Below are 14332 nucleotides of genomic sequence, written 5' to 3'. Positions count from 1 at the left end.
TTGCATTCCTCCATCCGACGGTCGCTACCCACAGCCTCCCATCTCACCGTTGGATCCACCTACCATCGTCACATCCCACAGACCAGATCGCGAAACGTCATCCCTCGCTGAAACCGCTCAACACTACAGTACCAAACACCCTACACCTCTACCAAACGCCCCCTACCCCAAACTCAGTCGACCTCTTTCTTCTCCACCTTACCCTGCTGCAAAACCACCTCTCCCTGCAACTGTCGCCACCACCTTCTCCCTGCCACAGCCACCCTAGTTCCGCCACCATCATCACCCTATCGACCAACAACCAAAACCCATCTCCCCCCTAGCCCTCTAGTTCCCTATTTTCTCACTTTTTCACGCTTCTCTGCCTGAATCCCTAGGCGTGAAAAACTGATGAATTAGGTAACCTAGAGTTGCAATTGGCGCATGAGAAGAGGTCAGGGAGCAATTACAAAGCATGGGTCGACGATTTCAAGGATCAATTTCAAAAAATTAGGTAACCCTAATTCAACTGATTTTTGGGGAAGAACCCTAATTTTGTAGTTTTGGGAAATTGGGTCTGTGGGTATAAATATGTATTGTTGGGTTGTGTTAAAGACATGCCTGGGCTAGCCAGAGCTTCACCCAAGGGGCCTGGAATAGCCAGTGCCTCCAAGTTCTTTTCAGTTCATGTTTTGAAGTCAGTTAATTTCAAATGTTAATTAAGTTTATCATGTTTTAATTTCATGTGCTAGGGTTTAGATGAAACTCTTGATTTTATGTTAAGATAGTTAGTAATTTGTCATTGTTCTTGTAGTGCTACAAATGAGTTAGGACTGCTAGTATCCATTTGAACAAGCAAACCTGTGATCAGCTGTGCTGTAGAAAGACAGCTGATGCTAGGGGTAAGTAAGTGATAATGGTTAAAAATTCAGTACATTAGAAGGATTGAGCCCAAATGCCTTAGAGTTGATAGATTAAGTGGTTGTGCAAGCAAACCTGTGATCAGCTGTGCTGTAGAAAGACAGCTGATGCTAGGGGTATGCTAGTAAAATTAGTTGATAAATCATCCATTACAATCTGCCCTGAGATAAAACAAGAACATGGTTGATTAGTATCTGCCTTAGTTTAGGATCAAGAAGTAGATTCAAAGACCCTAGTACCTTCATTCTTTAGTTCACTGCCTGTCACTAGCTCAGACTATCTAGGAAACTTCAATAGCCCCCTCCAAGTCCCTGTGGACAAACCCTTTCTTCCCATCACTAGCTACAACTGACCCTGTGCACTTGCAGGTCAGTTTGTAGGTTGTTTTCAAAACCCACCAAGTTTTTGGCGCCGCTGCCGGGGACTCGGTAGCGGTGCCATTGTTGCTTTCTTTTTCTTTACTTTACCCTGTTCCTATTTTGTTTAGTTTTTCTTTTCAGTCATTGCTAGTGTAACTTAGTGTAACTTCCTTTTGTATCTCTAGCTGTAATTTTTGATTTTTAGTTTCTGCACTTTGTGACTTAGTGTAACTTCTGCCATTTGCATATTAGTACCACCTGCCATATCACATAGTTTTCATAGTTCAATTTATTTTGTAGCATACTACTGCAACTGTGTAGTTCTGCATCATTTGCATACTACTTGTATATGTGTTAGCTGTACTGTTAGTTGTAGTTTTAGCTTTTCAGTCAATTGCATCATTGTTTTATCTCACATTTAGTTTAAGTCACCTGCATCATAAGTCATGTGAGTATCTTTAGCATATCTGTTAATTTTTCTCGTGTTTTCTTTCATCTTGCATCTCATGCTGTAGATTTTAGTAAGCCATTGTCCTGTAACATATCCTGTAAGATATCTCATGTTGTAACCCTGAGTTTCCATGTCCTGTAACACATTGTTTTCTTAGTAGTGTTAAAAGTTGTGAAGCCATTGTTCTCTTACTGCCTTGGCTGCCAAGCTGCTGTGCTGCTGCAGCTTTCTTTCCAGCTACCTCAACTGCCCTGCTTCTCCTGCTGCTGTTGCTTTGTGCTGCTTGCCTGCAGCTCCTCTCTTGTGCTTTCCCTGCAACCTGCTAGCCTCCCCTAAGCTGCTGCTGCTGCTGCTGAAGCTGGTGCAAGATAAAGCCCAACTGGGCTGTAAGCTGCAGGAGGAGAAGAAATTGAACCAAGCCCAACTGGGCTGTAAGCTGCAGGAGGAGAAGAAATTGAACCAAGCCCAACTGGGCCTTGAGTGTTGAAGCCAAAGCTTAGGATGATCCAAAGCCCAACTGGGCTTTTGCAACCTAACTGAACAGCTGGGCTGTGCTTCAAAGGTAAGCCTAAACCCATTAAGAGAACCCAACCTGTGGGCTTCCATTTTTAATTTGTGGGCTTGTAATAATTTTTGTTTTTCTTTATTTTTTTATTTGGGCTTGTAATAATTTTTTTTTTCTTCTTTTTCTTTCTTTTATGGGTTTGTAATTATTATTGTTGTTTTTATTTTCTTTTATGGGTTGTGCTAATTTATGATAGGATAAAAAAAAAAAAAAAAAAAATTACTTGCTCCCAAATTCAAAAACCAAATTTTATTCTGCTCCCACATTAAAAACCAAAATTTTTTCCCATTAAAACCAAATGTCTCCGCCAAAACCAAATTTTTTCCCAACAAAACCAAATTTTCCCAAAAATCCAAACCCATTAAAAACCAAATTTTGGGCTTTGTAATATAGTTACTTAGCTTTTGAGCCCAATCATGTCTAGATCTTGGTCTACAGTTGGGGAATACAACAAATCCCTTAGAGAACTTGCGTGTGGACATACTTCACGTTATGAACCTCCCATAGACCATGATGTCAATAGTCATAGGAATTATTATGGACATTTTCAAAGTCCCGAGCCTCAATACTTGAACCCTAATGACTATTCACACATGCATCATTCGCCACAACGTGAAAATGAACATTTTGCTAGTGCCTCACCCACACAATCATCTCTGATCGATCAATTAGAAGCTCGAATCGCAGCTTTAGAAATGCAATCACATGAGGAATCTGTCACATCTAATTTTCTTAGGCAACCTGAAATCTATGCATGTCCCGCATGTGATGGCTTAGACCACACTATTGCGAATTGCTATATTTTCCATGAATTTAGGCGGACTGGAGAAATTCCAAGGTTTGTAGAACCTACAGATTATTATGATGGTGGTTATTGGGACCATAATCAACCTTTTCAAGGTTGCGATCAACCATTTATAGACCCTAACGACCATGCACCCATGTATCAATCACCACAAGGGGAGGACGAACAATTTCACATGAGCCCTTGTATGCAATCTATAATGGAAAACATCAATCTCCTCAAACAAAACACTGCTAGTTTAGAAATGCATACATTGAATGATCATAGCAGCATTTTTATCCCTAATGAAATTAATTATCAAAATAGTGTTTTTAACCCTACTCATGATAGTCATATTGAACATGAACCTAATCTAGAGGTAAATGAGTGGAATAGAAACACTATAGTTTTTAGGGAAGGACACTCTTGTTTTGTTGAGGATGATAATAATTATGATATTATATTAGAAGAACATGTCTATACTGATGATGTTATGGAACCTTTGGGTTCAAATACATTAGGCTTCTCTGCCCAGACCTTAATGAATGATATCTCTTCTAGTATTCCATATGATGTTTCCATTGAATTGCCGATGCATGAGGACAAATCTGTTGATGATGTTGATGATTCTGATTGTGGACTTGCTAATTTGATTGATGATTGTGAGCATGATGTGACATGTGTAGATGATTTAGGAGATTTTGATTTGATTGATAATGACGTGCCTATTCTCCTACATGAGTCACAATCTGATGGCCTTCCACCCAACCTAGATTTGGTTTGTACCAATATTGTAAAACCAATTTTTCTGAGAATGCCTAATCTAGGTTTGGAACTGTGTGCTTCCCAAGTCCTCTTGGACTATTTGCTTCTAAGTATAATAATTGAGGAACCACAGTTGGAATTGCATGTTTGCCCGTCCCTAGCACAGTTCATTTGAGCTAGACCTTTGCATGATGAACCCCCGAAACTGCGCGATTTTGTTTTCAAAATTATATCTTCTGTAAAATCCAGGTTTGGGGGTAGCTCATTTTGTTTCACAGCTTCACTTGCGTTTCTTTCCTATTATATGTGTGAAGCTGTTGAAACCTTACACTTTGTCTTTTGGGTTGATCCTCAACTCTTTAGACTTTTGGTGTATGGTGAATTTTTGTAATAATCCAGTAGATAAATTTTAAAACTTTTGTTTTTTGTATATATTTTGCTAATCCAATATGATCTCGGCTGAAATATGTTGGATTTTTGCCTTGAATAACGGAGTTTTAATTCTGCTTTCGCCGAAATCGGGTATTCTTCTCCTTTTACTACTAGCATGCCTTTCCATATGTTGCATTTTAATTTTCCATATTTTGAAACATTGAGGACAATGTTTAGTTTAGGTTTGGGGGTATAGAGTAGATACACGATAATATGCTATAATTGAAAACGAACTCCTTCTTCTTTTGAAAAAATTGAAAAATTCAAAAAAAATTAAAAAATTGAAAAAAATCATAAAAATGGAGCTCATTTACCTTGAAATGTTGACTCTTGTGCAAATATGTATTTTTATTAGGAGTCTTAGTCTAGATATTTAGGCACCCTGATTCTAGCACAATTCACATAGTGATAAGAAATTTGCACGCGCACGATCTACCAATACATGTATGGCCTCGATCTTCAAGGTGTTTGATAGGAAGTTACGATTGCCAATCACTTTAGAATACTGAACGAAACTTGACTAGCTTGTTCTTTGGTTGGTTGGGATAGAAGGTGGAGGTTACATTAAGAAAGACAACCATCGAATTTAACTGGGTGCATCAAAAAGGGCTACCTCTTGCAAAGTGTCATGTAATCTTTTGTTTCTTTTGTTATGTATCAAAAGTGTTTCCTTGTTAAAAAAAAAAAAAAAAAAAAAAAAAAAAAAAAAAAAAACGATGTATATTTCAGAAAAAAAAAATATAAAAAAAAAAAAATATCAGAAAAATACAAAAAAATCAAGTATTTATCAATTCCATCTCTCTTGTTCCAAAAATAAAAAGAGAATAGTCAATGTAAATAAGAGTCATGTAAATAGTCATCTTTTGTTGTTTCATTGTAATAAGCAAGGAGGGTGTATGCCATTGATGTACAACGCGAGTAATTGTGAAATACCTCCAACTCATTCACAATTCTCGTAAAGTCCGGACAGCTAGCTAGATTTCGACCTCAGTTCTTAGCCTGAGAAACTATCTCTTGGTGATTAGTAGTCATGACTTCAGATCTTTCTTTACACATGTGTAGATACACTTTACACTCTTATCACATGTCTTTTTTTGTTATCAGTGCTAGGATTGTGCCTTCGATAGCTAGATTGACATCTCCATTTTGCTGTGAGCTTAAACTGTTTTGCACATGTCACATTTGATGGAATCTGAGCTTATATTTTGACCTAGGTTTGTAGGCACACCTCTGGTAAACCTTCACGAGACTTCACTCGTCCACTAGGGACACTTAGTGGTTTAAAAGGCTTAGTGCATACGCTAAATGCATTCGAGAGACCAGCGACAGTGGTATAGTTAGGATTTCCTTAGTTTTGTTTTACTTGAGGACAAGTAAAATTCAGGTTTGGGGGTATTTGATGAGTGCTAAAAAGTGCATATTTCTATATATTTTTCTTGGCATTTAACTCATCTTTTGTGCATTAATTCTACATTTTATCCCATATTCTGTATTTTCATTGTTTTCAAGAATAAATATTTTTCTTACTTAATTTTGCATTTTTAGGTAATAAATAAAGTATGGATGAATTGCGGAGCGGAATAGAGCAGAAAAGTAGTGAAAAGCCGGGAGGAGTTACGCAAGGAAGCCGCGAAGAACGTTGTGCATAAGACCAAGAGGCTAGGAATGGGCTTGAAGAAGAAGAATTGTCCTTAAAGAAGATATGGGATTGGCATACCCAAGGCCCAAAGCCCTTTCTCAAACCCATTTCCACTATCCAAGCCCGTCTCGGATTTCAGCCGTCAGATCGAAGCATTTCAGCATCCTACGGTCGCTCCATCATCGCACATCAAACTCCGAAGCTCCCGCTTTACATCGCAACGCCCATCTCCATCTTGGGCCGTCCTTTTCGTTGCATTCCTCCATCCGACGGTCGCTACCCACAGCCTCCCATCTCACCGTTGGATCCACCTACCATCGTCACATCCCACAGACCAGATCGCGAAACGTCATCCCTCGCTGAAACCGCTCAACACTACAGTACCAAAACCCTACACCTCTACCAAACGCCCCCTACCCCAAACTCAGTCGACCTCTTTCTTCTCCACCTTACCCTGCTGCAAAACCACCTCTCCCTGCAACTGTCGCCACCACCTTCTCCCTGCCACAGCCACCCTAGTTCCGCCACCATCATCACCCTATCGACCAACAACCAAAACCCATCTCCCCCCTAGCCCTCTAGTTCCCTATTTTCTCACTTTTTCACGCTTCTTTGCCTGAATCCCTAGGCGTGAAAAACTGATGAATTAGGTAACCTAGAGTTGCAATTGGCGCATGAGAAGAGGTCAGGGAGCAATTACAAAGCATGGGTCGACGATTTCAAGGATCAATTTCAAAAAATTAGGTAACCCTAATTCAACTGATTTTTGGGGAAGAACCCTAATTTTGTAGTTTTGGGAAATTGGGTCTGTGGGTATAAATATGTATTGTTGGGTTGTGTTAAAGACATGCCTGGGCTAGCCAGAGCTTCACCCAAGGGGCCTGGAATAGCCAGTGCCTCCAAGTTCTTTTCAGTTCATGTTTTGAAGTCAGTTAATTTCAAATGTTAATTAAGTTTATCATGTTTTAATTTCATGTGCTAGGGTTTAGATGAAACTCTTGATTTTATGTTAAGATAGTTAGTAATTTGTCATTGTTCTTGTAGTGCTACAAATGAGTTAGGACTGCTAGTATCCATTTGAACAAGCAAACCTGTGATCAGCTGTGCTGTAGAAAGACAGCTGATGCTAGGGGTAAGTAAGTGATAATGGTTAAAAATTCAGTACATTAGAAGGATTGAGCCCAAATGCCTTAGAGTTGATAGATTAAGTGGTTGTGCAAGCAAACCTGTGATCAGCTGTGCTGTAGAAAGACAGCTGATGCTAGGGGTATGCTAGTAAAATTAGTTGATAAATCATCCATTACAATCTGCCCTGAGATGAAACAAGAACATGGTTGATTAGTATCTGCCTTAGTTTAGGATCAAGAAGTAGATTCAAAGACCCTAGTACCTTCATTCTTTAGTTCACTGCCTGTCACTAGCTCAGACTATCTAGGAAACTTCAATAGCCCCCTCCAAGTCCCTGTGGACAAACCCTTTCTTCCCATCACTAGCTACAACTGACCCTGTGCACTTGCAGGTCAGTTTGTAGGTTGTTTTCAAAACCCACCATGAAGTCTATATAACAATACGACTTGTGTCTCAAAATAGGAGATAGAATAGATAGACTTTTGAGTGATAGATAAGTTCAAGTATCCACATACCTCTTTGTTGATGAAGTTCCACAAGTTCCCTGGAGTAGTTCTTCGTCTTTATTCGATGAACGCAGTGGAGTGTAAGGCTCAACTGCACTTATTATCCTAATCCGAGACTTAGATATAAGTAGACTACAAATCAAGACTTATAGTTTTGGCAACTAAACTTGACAAACAAGCTTGAGATAGCAAAGCTTGAGAGTTCGACCGAGCAATGCTCTAACAATCTTCCCCTTTGTCAATTTTAGTGACAAAACTATCAATACATATGAAATACAAAATAAATAAACTTTGTAGCTTCTCATCCAAATGTTTGATCTCCTTGGTTCTTCAACATTACTCGAAATCTTCGTCACCTCCAAGTACTCTAATGATTCCAAAGGTATTCAATTCAGCATCATCGTTGTTGAAGATCCGTAGCCATAACAATGAGAAAACAATAGCTCTCAATCATTGTTATACAGTGTCATGATATTATTACACACAATCAAAGTTCAATTGTATCACAACTTCGACGACCTAACTATGGTGATATTTATCACTCCCCCTTAGTCAATACCCCTTCTCACATGAAAACCACTCCCCCTTACATAATGATCCGAAAACCATATGTATTTGTAGTGCGAACTACATATTAATTCTCCCCCTTTTTGTTAATAAAATGGGCAAAGGTACGAAAATTAGTGGGATCCTAATGAAATTTCATAGGGACACTTCATGACCAAAAGAAAAAGCACATATCAACATTTTAGATGCAATCATATAGCCGAAACTAAATGCATTCATCAAGGAGTTTATAAAGATACAAGATAACCACTATAATATTCCACAACCGCACTCCCCACAAAGATTTGGCAATTAAGCACAAGTTCAATTAAGAACTCTCCCCCATAAAATGTCATCTCCGAAAGAACAACAAGAGCGACATTACTTTCACAAGAAAAGAAGGATTTCTTTGGACATTAAAAAATCACATAAGAATATGAATTTGTATCAAAAAATCTCAATTAAATTAACCACAAGAGAACCCATGATTTATTTAATCGGAAATGCTCACATAAGAGAACTTACGGATCCGCACAATATATACATAAAATATGAATCAGGGAAGATCAATACTGCGGAATAAACACAGATTCATTCTATTTTTCATCACTATTTGCACAATGACATATAATAGACTTTAATCTTTGTAAATAAAAATTCATCCTATCTTCCATCAATATCTGCACAATGACATAATAGGCTTAACTTTTGTTTGTCAAAAGTTCATTCAATCTTTTATCAATACTTGCATACTGACATATGAAAGACTTAAATTTTGTCCACGTATGGGACAATCACAGTTCACGGACGCAAACATACATATCTCATAACAAGTTGTAATATATAAAACCATAAAAATTAATACTGCAAAATCATCTTCCAAATAAACTTTAGAATTTAAATAAATAAATCTAAAAACATTGCAAGATGAAAATCGTTGGAAATAGCTCGTACTCACAATAATGGTTATTCCAAACGCTAGTTATCTTTCTTAAAACACAAGAACAAATTCTTATAAAAAGTTTCCTTGACAACATAAGACAACTCTTAGAGAACATAATTCGAAAAACATCAGACATGGCCAGCAACCAGAGAGCGAACATGGACTAGTTCATCAGTTACTTTCTTCAGTTCGTTTTTCAGAAATTCAAGGTTTTTTGTTGTAATTCCAAGTTGTTCACGTACGACCTCAAAATCTCGAAGAAGATTTCCTACCAGTTGTGATGACATCTGAAATGGTAGTTTGTTTTCATGATCAACAACACGATAGCAGGTTATGAAAACAGGGTTCTCGTGAAACTCGATAGCCTTGCTCTTCTCAACTTCGTCTTCCTTGTTGCATCCATCCATTGTGCACACACAAAAAAAATTCAGGGGAATTTCTTTTGACGTTGTGGAACCTGTATGTATCAAACGAAGCATGATACATATATATATATATATGAGTGTTTCATAGGAAACCCCTAGAGTTACTCATATATGTTCCGTACGGGTCAGGTGTACATGCACTTATGGTTACAAACTTGGTACAAAACCAAGAGAGTAATGTAGCCAAATTTAGAAAGAACTCAAAGACACATTCCAAATAAATTGGCGACAACCTTAGTCCAAAAGAACATAAGATAATTGTTGATGAACAACAACTAATTGGTCAATGGGAAGAGGACAAAAATCTTTTAAGGAAATCAACAAAGAAATATTCTCAAGAGTGAAAGACCAAAATATTACACCATGTAATGTACTGGAGCAAGGCTCAACAGTTTTATGATCATCATTATGTAAAGGGAAAAGATAATGAAAAGAATAAGATACCAACGACTACTTTCTCAAGACAAAAGATCTTCTTGGGAATTATGAGCATCCTCCCTCAGTTATAAGGAGGATGCTATATTGAGTAGTCAAGTCGTATTTTGATGAGCATTTTGCCCATCAAGAATATTGACTTCTTCTGTTTTTCCTTCATGAAGATTTTCAGAAAAATCAATAGGGTTAGTTGAGAGAGATTTAAACAGAAGAGAACAAGGGATACCTGGAACTGCTGCTTTCCTTGCCTTCTTAATGCTCCATTTGAGTCTGCTTATACTTATCTTGAGCTCCGAGACTCGATTATTGATATGAATGAAGTCTTGAGCAGACACCTTGGATTCAAGACTTTCTTCAGAGAGAGAAAAGAAGTTTATACCTTTTTTCTTCCTCCTATGACCTTTTCTCTTCTCAAAATAATTTAAAGAGTCAGTTGTCCACTTGACGTTCTTTCTTCTACAATTGTAGGGTTTTTTTTTGTCTCAAAAACATGATCAAGAATTGGATCATCACAATATTTTTCTTGATTGCAGACAATGCCTTTTACTTCAGCTAGACGAGAGACGGGTTTAATTACTTCCATACAAGAATGTTATGAAGTTTTTCATTCCTCAGTCGGAAACAACATCTTCTTTCAAGGTGTCCTTTGTTTCCGCAATAATAACAGTTAAAGGAATTGTTCTTGATTGTTCTCAAGTGAGTTGATTTTGAAGGTGGACAATCCTTGTTCCTAGGAACATCAGCTGCCGAAGAAGTTTTTTCACATGGAGATTTGTCATTAGCACGGACAAAATTGATCTTACTAGTACTTGGAGCGTTTATTCCTTTATAGCCTAGACCACGTCTATCACGATGTTCTTTACATGCTCCCAGCATAGAAGATAATTTTGTAGAGCTAGAATTGAACCTTTTCAGATTCTCTTCCAGTGATTTTACCTTATCAAGAGCGACAACAAGATCAGTCTCCAAAAGTTTTTCTTTGGCGAGAAGACTGATTTCTCTGTCATTAAAATGTTTTTGTTGAGAGTCGTATCTTGCTTCAGATTCTGCAAGTCTTTCTTTCAACACAAAGATAATTCGAAGAAGATTATCACATTCGGACCTTTTTGAGTGTACATCTTCTTCTCGATCTTTAATGGTAGATTGTAAGAGTTTGTATCCACAATCATAACCCTTAAAGAGTTTTCTCAGTTTTCTGTTTTCTTGACAGAGAGGTGCCAGATATTTACCCAAGTAATCTATTGACTTCTTTTCTTTTAAAGCATGGTCAAAGAGCTTGATATATTGAGAGACTTCCTCATAAATACTTTGTCCTTCTTCCGAATCACTCTCATCTGAAAGATCATCCAACTGTTCATCAACACATTTTTCCCAGTTGAACGTAGATTCAGTCAAATGAGCGGACAAAGGAGATTTCTCAGAAGTCTCAATATTTTTATCCAAATCAGAGTGACTCTGAACTGGTGTTGCGTTGTCAGAGATAGCACTTCTGTCCATAGAGTCAGATCACTACAAACACAGACTTATGAGGTCTTAAACTGTTTGCCTGCTCTGATACCAATTGAAAAACGGGGGTATAACAACCACACCCAATATTTCGCTTAGCAATCTGTATGGACTAAATACAATATACTTTTAAGAGAATCAACTAGACAGACAGACTCAATCTTAATAAAACGTATATCAAGGAGTTATATCTCAATTTCTCGATTCAATCCGCAATCAAACAAATAGGAATTTGCGAGCCTGATTGAATACAAGAGAAATAACTTGAGCGGTACCAAAGACCAATGTTCAAGGATCAATCAATTTCAATCAACAACCAAAGGTTGGATTTACCAATTGATCGATTCAACGCACAACCTGTGATATTTCAATTATATAACAAAATATAATGCGAAAAAGAAATAACACAGACACCAGAAGTTTTGTTAACGAGGAAACCACAATTGCAGAAAAACATCGGGACCTAGTCCAGATTTGAACACCACATTGTATTAAGCCGCTACATACACTAGCCTACTACAAACTAACTTCGGTCTGGACTGTAGGTGAACCTTAATCAATCTCACACTGATTCAAGGTACAGTTATGTTCCTTGCGTCTCTGATCCCAACATGATACTATGTACTTGATTCTCTTAGCTGATCTCACCCACAACTAAGAGATGCTACGACCCAAAGTCGAAGATTTGATAAGCAAATCTGTCTCACACAGAAAAGTCTATTGAATAGATAAATCTGTCTCCCACAGATAAACCTACGAGTTTTGTTCCGTCTTTTGATAAACCAAGGAGAACAGGAACTAATCGATAACCCGGACTTATATTCCCGAAGAAAAGCCTAGAATTATCAATCACCTCACAACAATCTTAATCGATTAACGAAACAAGATATTGTGGAATCACAAACGATAAGACGAAGGTGTTTGTGACTACTTTTCTATCTTGCATATCAAAGATATCAATCTCAAGCCAATCTTACAATTGTACTCACACACGATAGAAACAACAAGATCAGATCACGTAACTACAGAGAAAATAGTTGGGTCTGGCTTCACAATCCCAATGAAGTCATTAAGTCGTTAACCTACAGGGTTTCGTGAAAACCTAAGGTTAAAGGAGAATCGACTCTAGTCGCAACTAGTATCACACAGGAGGTGTGGGGATTAGGTTTCCCAGGTTCTAGAGTTCTCCTTTATATAGTCTCCAAATTAGGGTTTGCAATCTAAGTAACCTTGGTAACAAAGCATTCAATATTCACCGTTAGATGAAAACCTGATTAGATTCAAGCTAATATCTTTCAACCGTTATATCGAACTTAGCTTGTTATACACAAATGAAATGCACTTCCATTTAGGTTTGGGTAACCGTACCTAAACATGCACACTTAGTTGTTTCAACAATAGTTAACCAATGTTAGCTATATGAGCACTTTCATATAAACCTTATTCATCTTCACCATAAATAGTTCAAGTGACTCAAATGAACTAGTTAAGAGAGTTTTTCAATTGCTTAGATCTTATAGAAGTATACAAGACACAATCGAAGCAAAATCAATTTTGATTCACTCGAATCAATTCATGAACATTATAGCCACGGTTTGCAAAGATTGCATTCCTTATTATATAAATGTTTTAGTTCATGAACAAACCGATTTTAGAAAGTAACCTACTAAAGTATGCAAACGGGTACGCGTACCTAAGTGATCGAACCGAGTTTGGTTACGTCAGTAAGCGTACGGGTGCGCATACTAATTCTCACTTCCAAACTCCGACAGAAATTCACGGACGTGAAACTTCCGCCAGTATGCGTACGAGTACGCATACTTTCCCTAGTTTCCAATAACCGCCGGTATGCGTACGAGTACGCATACTTTCCCGAGCTTCCAACAACCGCTAGTACGCGTACGGGTACGCATACTTCAGGTTCCCAGTATTGGACTTTTACACAAATGTGAGAACACATTATGTTTATATCCAAACATGGTTACTTGTTCTAAACTCTCATTTCAATCATTGAAACTTTCTTAGAGGATGTTATATAGTTGTTATTCACAAACTATTTTTCATCAAAACGATTTTCAAGTTATTGAAATAATCAACATGACTTTCGTCACGAGTAAAGATGGTGAATTTATGAAAATTAAGCCACGGTTTGTAAAGTTAATTTTCATTCCTCAAATCATAAATGTTTTAGTTCATGAGTATGAGAAGCATACATTACCAATTTTAGAACTTAATCACTGTGTTCGTAAAACTGGGTACGCGAACAGCAACTCCGGACCTTGGACTAGTCAAGCCGTTCGCAAACCTGGTTCGCGGACAACCATTCCGGGACCAACTCAGGTAAACCCATTCTCATACTAGGTACGCAAACAAGAGTTCCAGAACTTCTCAGGCAAATCCGTTGGCATACTAGGTACGTAAACAAGAGTTCAGGACCTGAATCATCACAATACAGTTCGCATACTGTGTTGTATCCATACATGGTTAATCGTTATATACTCTTATTTCAATCATTGAAAAATCTTTAGAAGACGACAATGGTAATCTTACACATACCATTAGCTTCAAGTAATTTTCAAGTGATCAATGATCAATACGAAACTTCCCGAGCTAACATCAAATGGCCGTCTCACACAAATCATATAAGATGTTCAAGGTAATTTTCACATGATCATCTTTTGAATTAATATTTAGTTTCCAACAAATAAATTGTTTCCAACTAAAATCGTTAAGAATACGATGATCATAGCTAAGCTATAAGCTTCCAACATGTATTTCGAGAAATAGATAAGCGAGATAAACTCGGCTCGAAATATCAAATGTGTATAATATAAAAGTCTATATAGCTATAAAACTTAGTTTCATTTAAATATAAAATATAATAGACTTTTGAGTGATAGATAAGTTTTAGTCTCCACATACCTTTTGTTGATGAAATTCCTCCAAGC

This window comes from Papaver somniferum, chromosome 5 (genome assembly GCF_003573695.1).
Source record: "Papaver somniferum cultivar HN1 chromosome 5, ASM357369v1, whole genome shotgun sequence".
Lineage (NCBI taxonomy): Eukaryota > Viridiplantae > Streptophyta > Magnoliopsida > Ranunculales > Papaveraceae > Papaver > Papaver somniferum.
Note: the sequence above shows the minus strand (reverse complement) of the source record.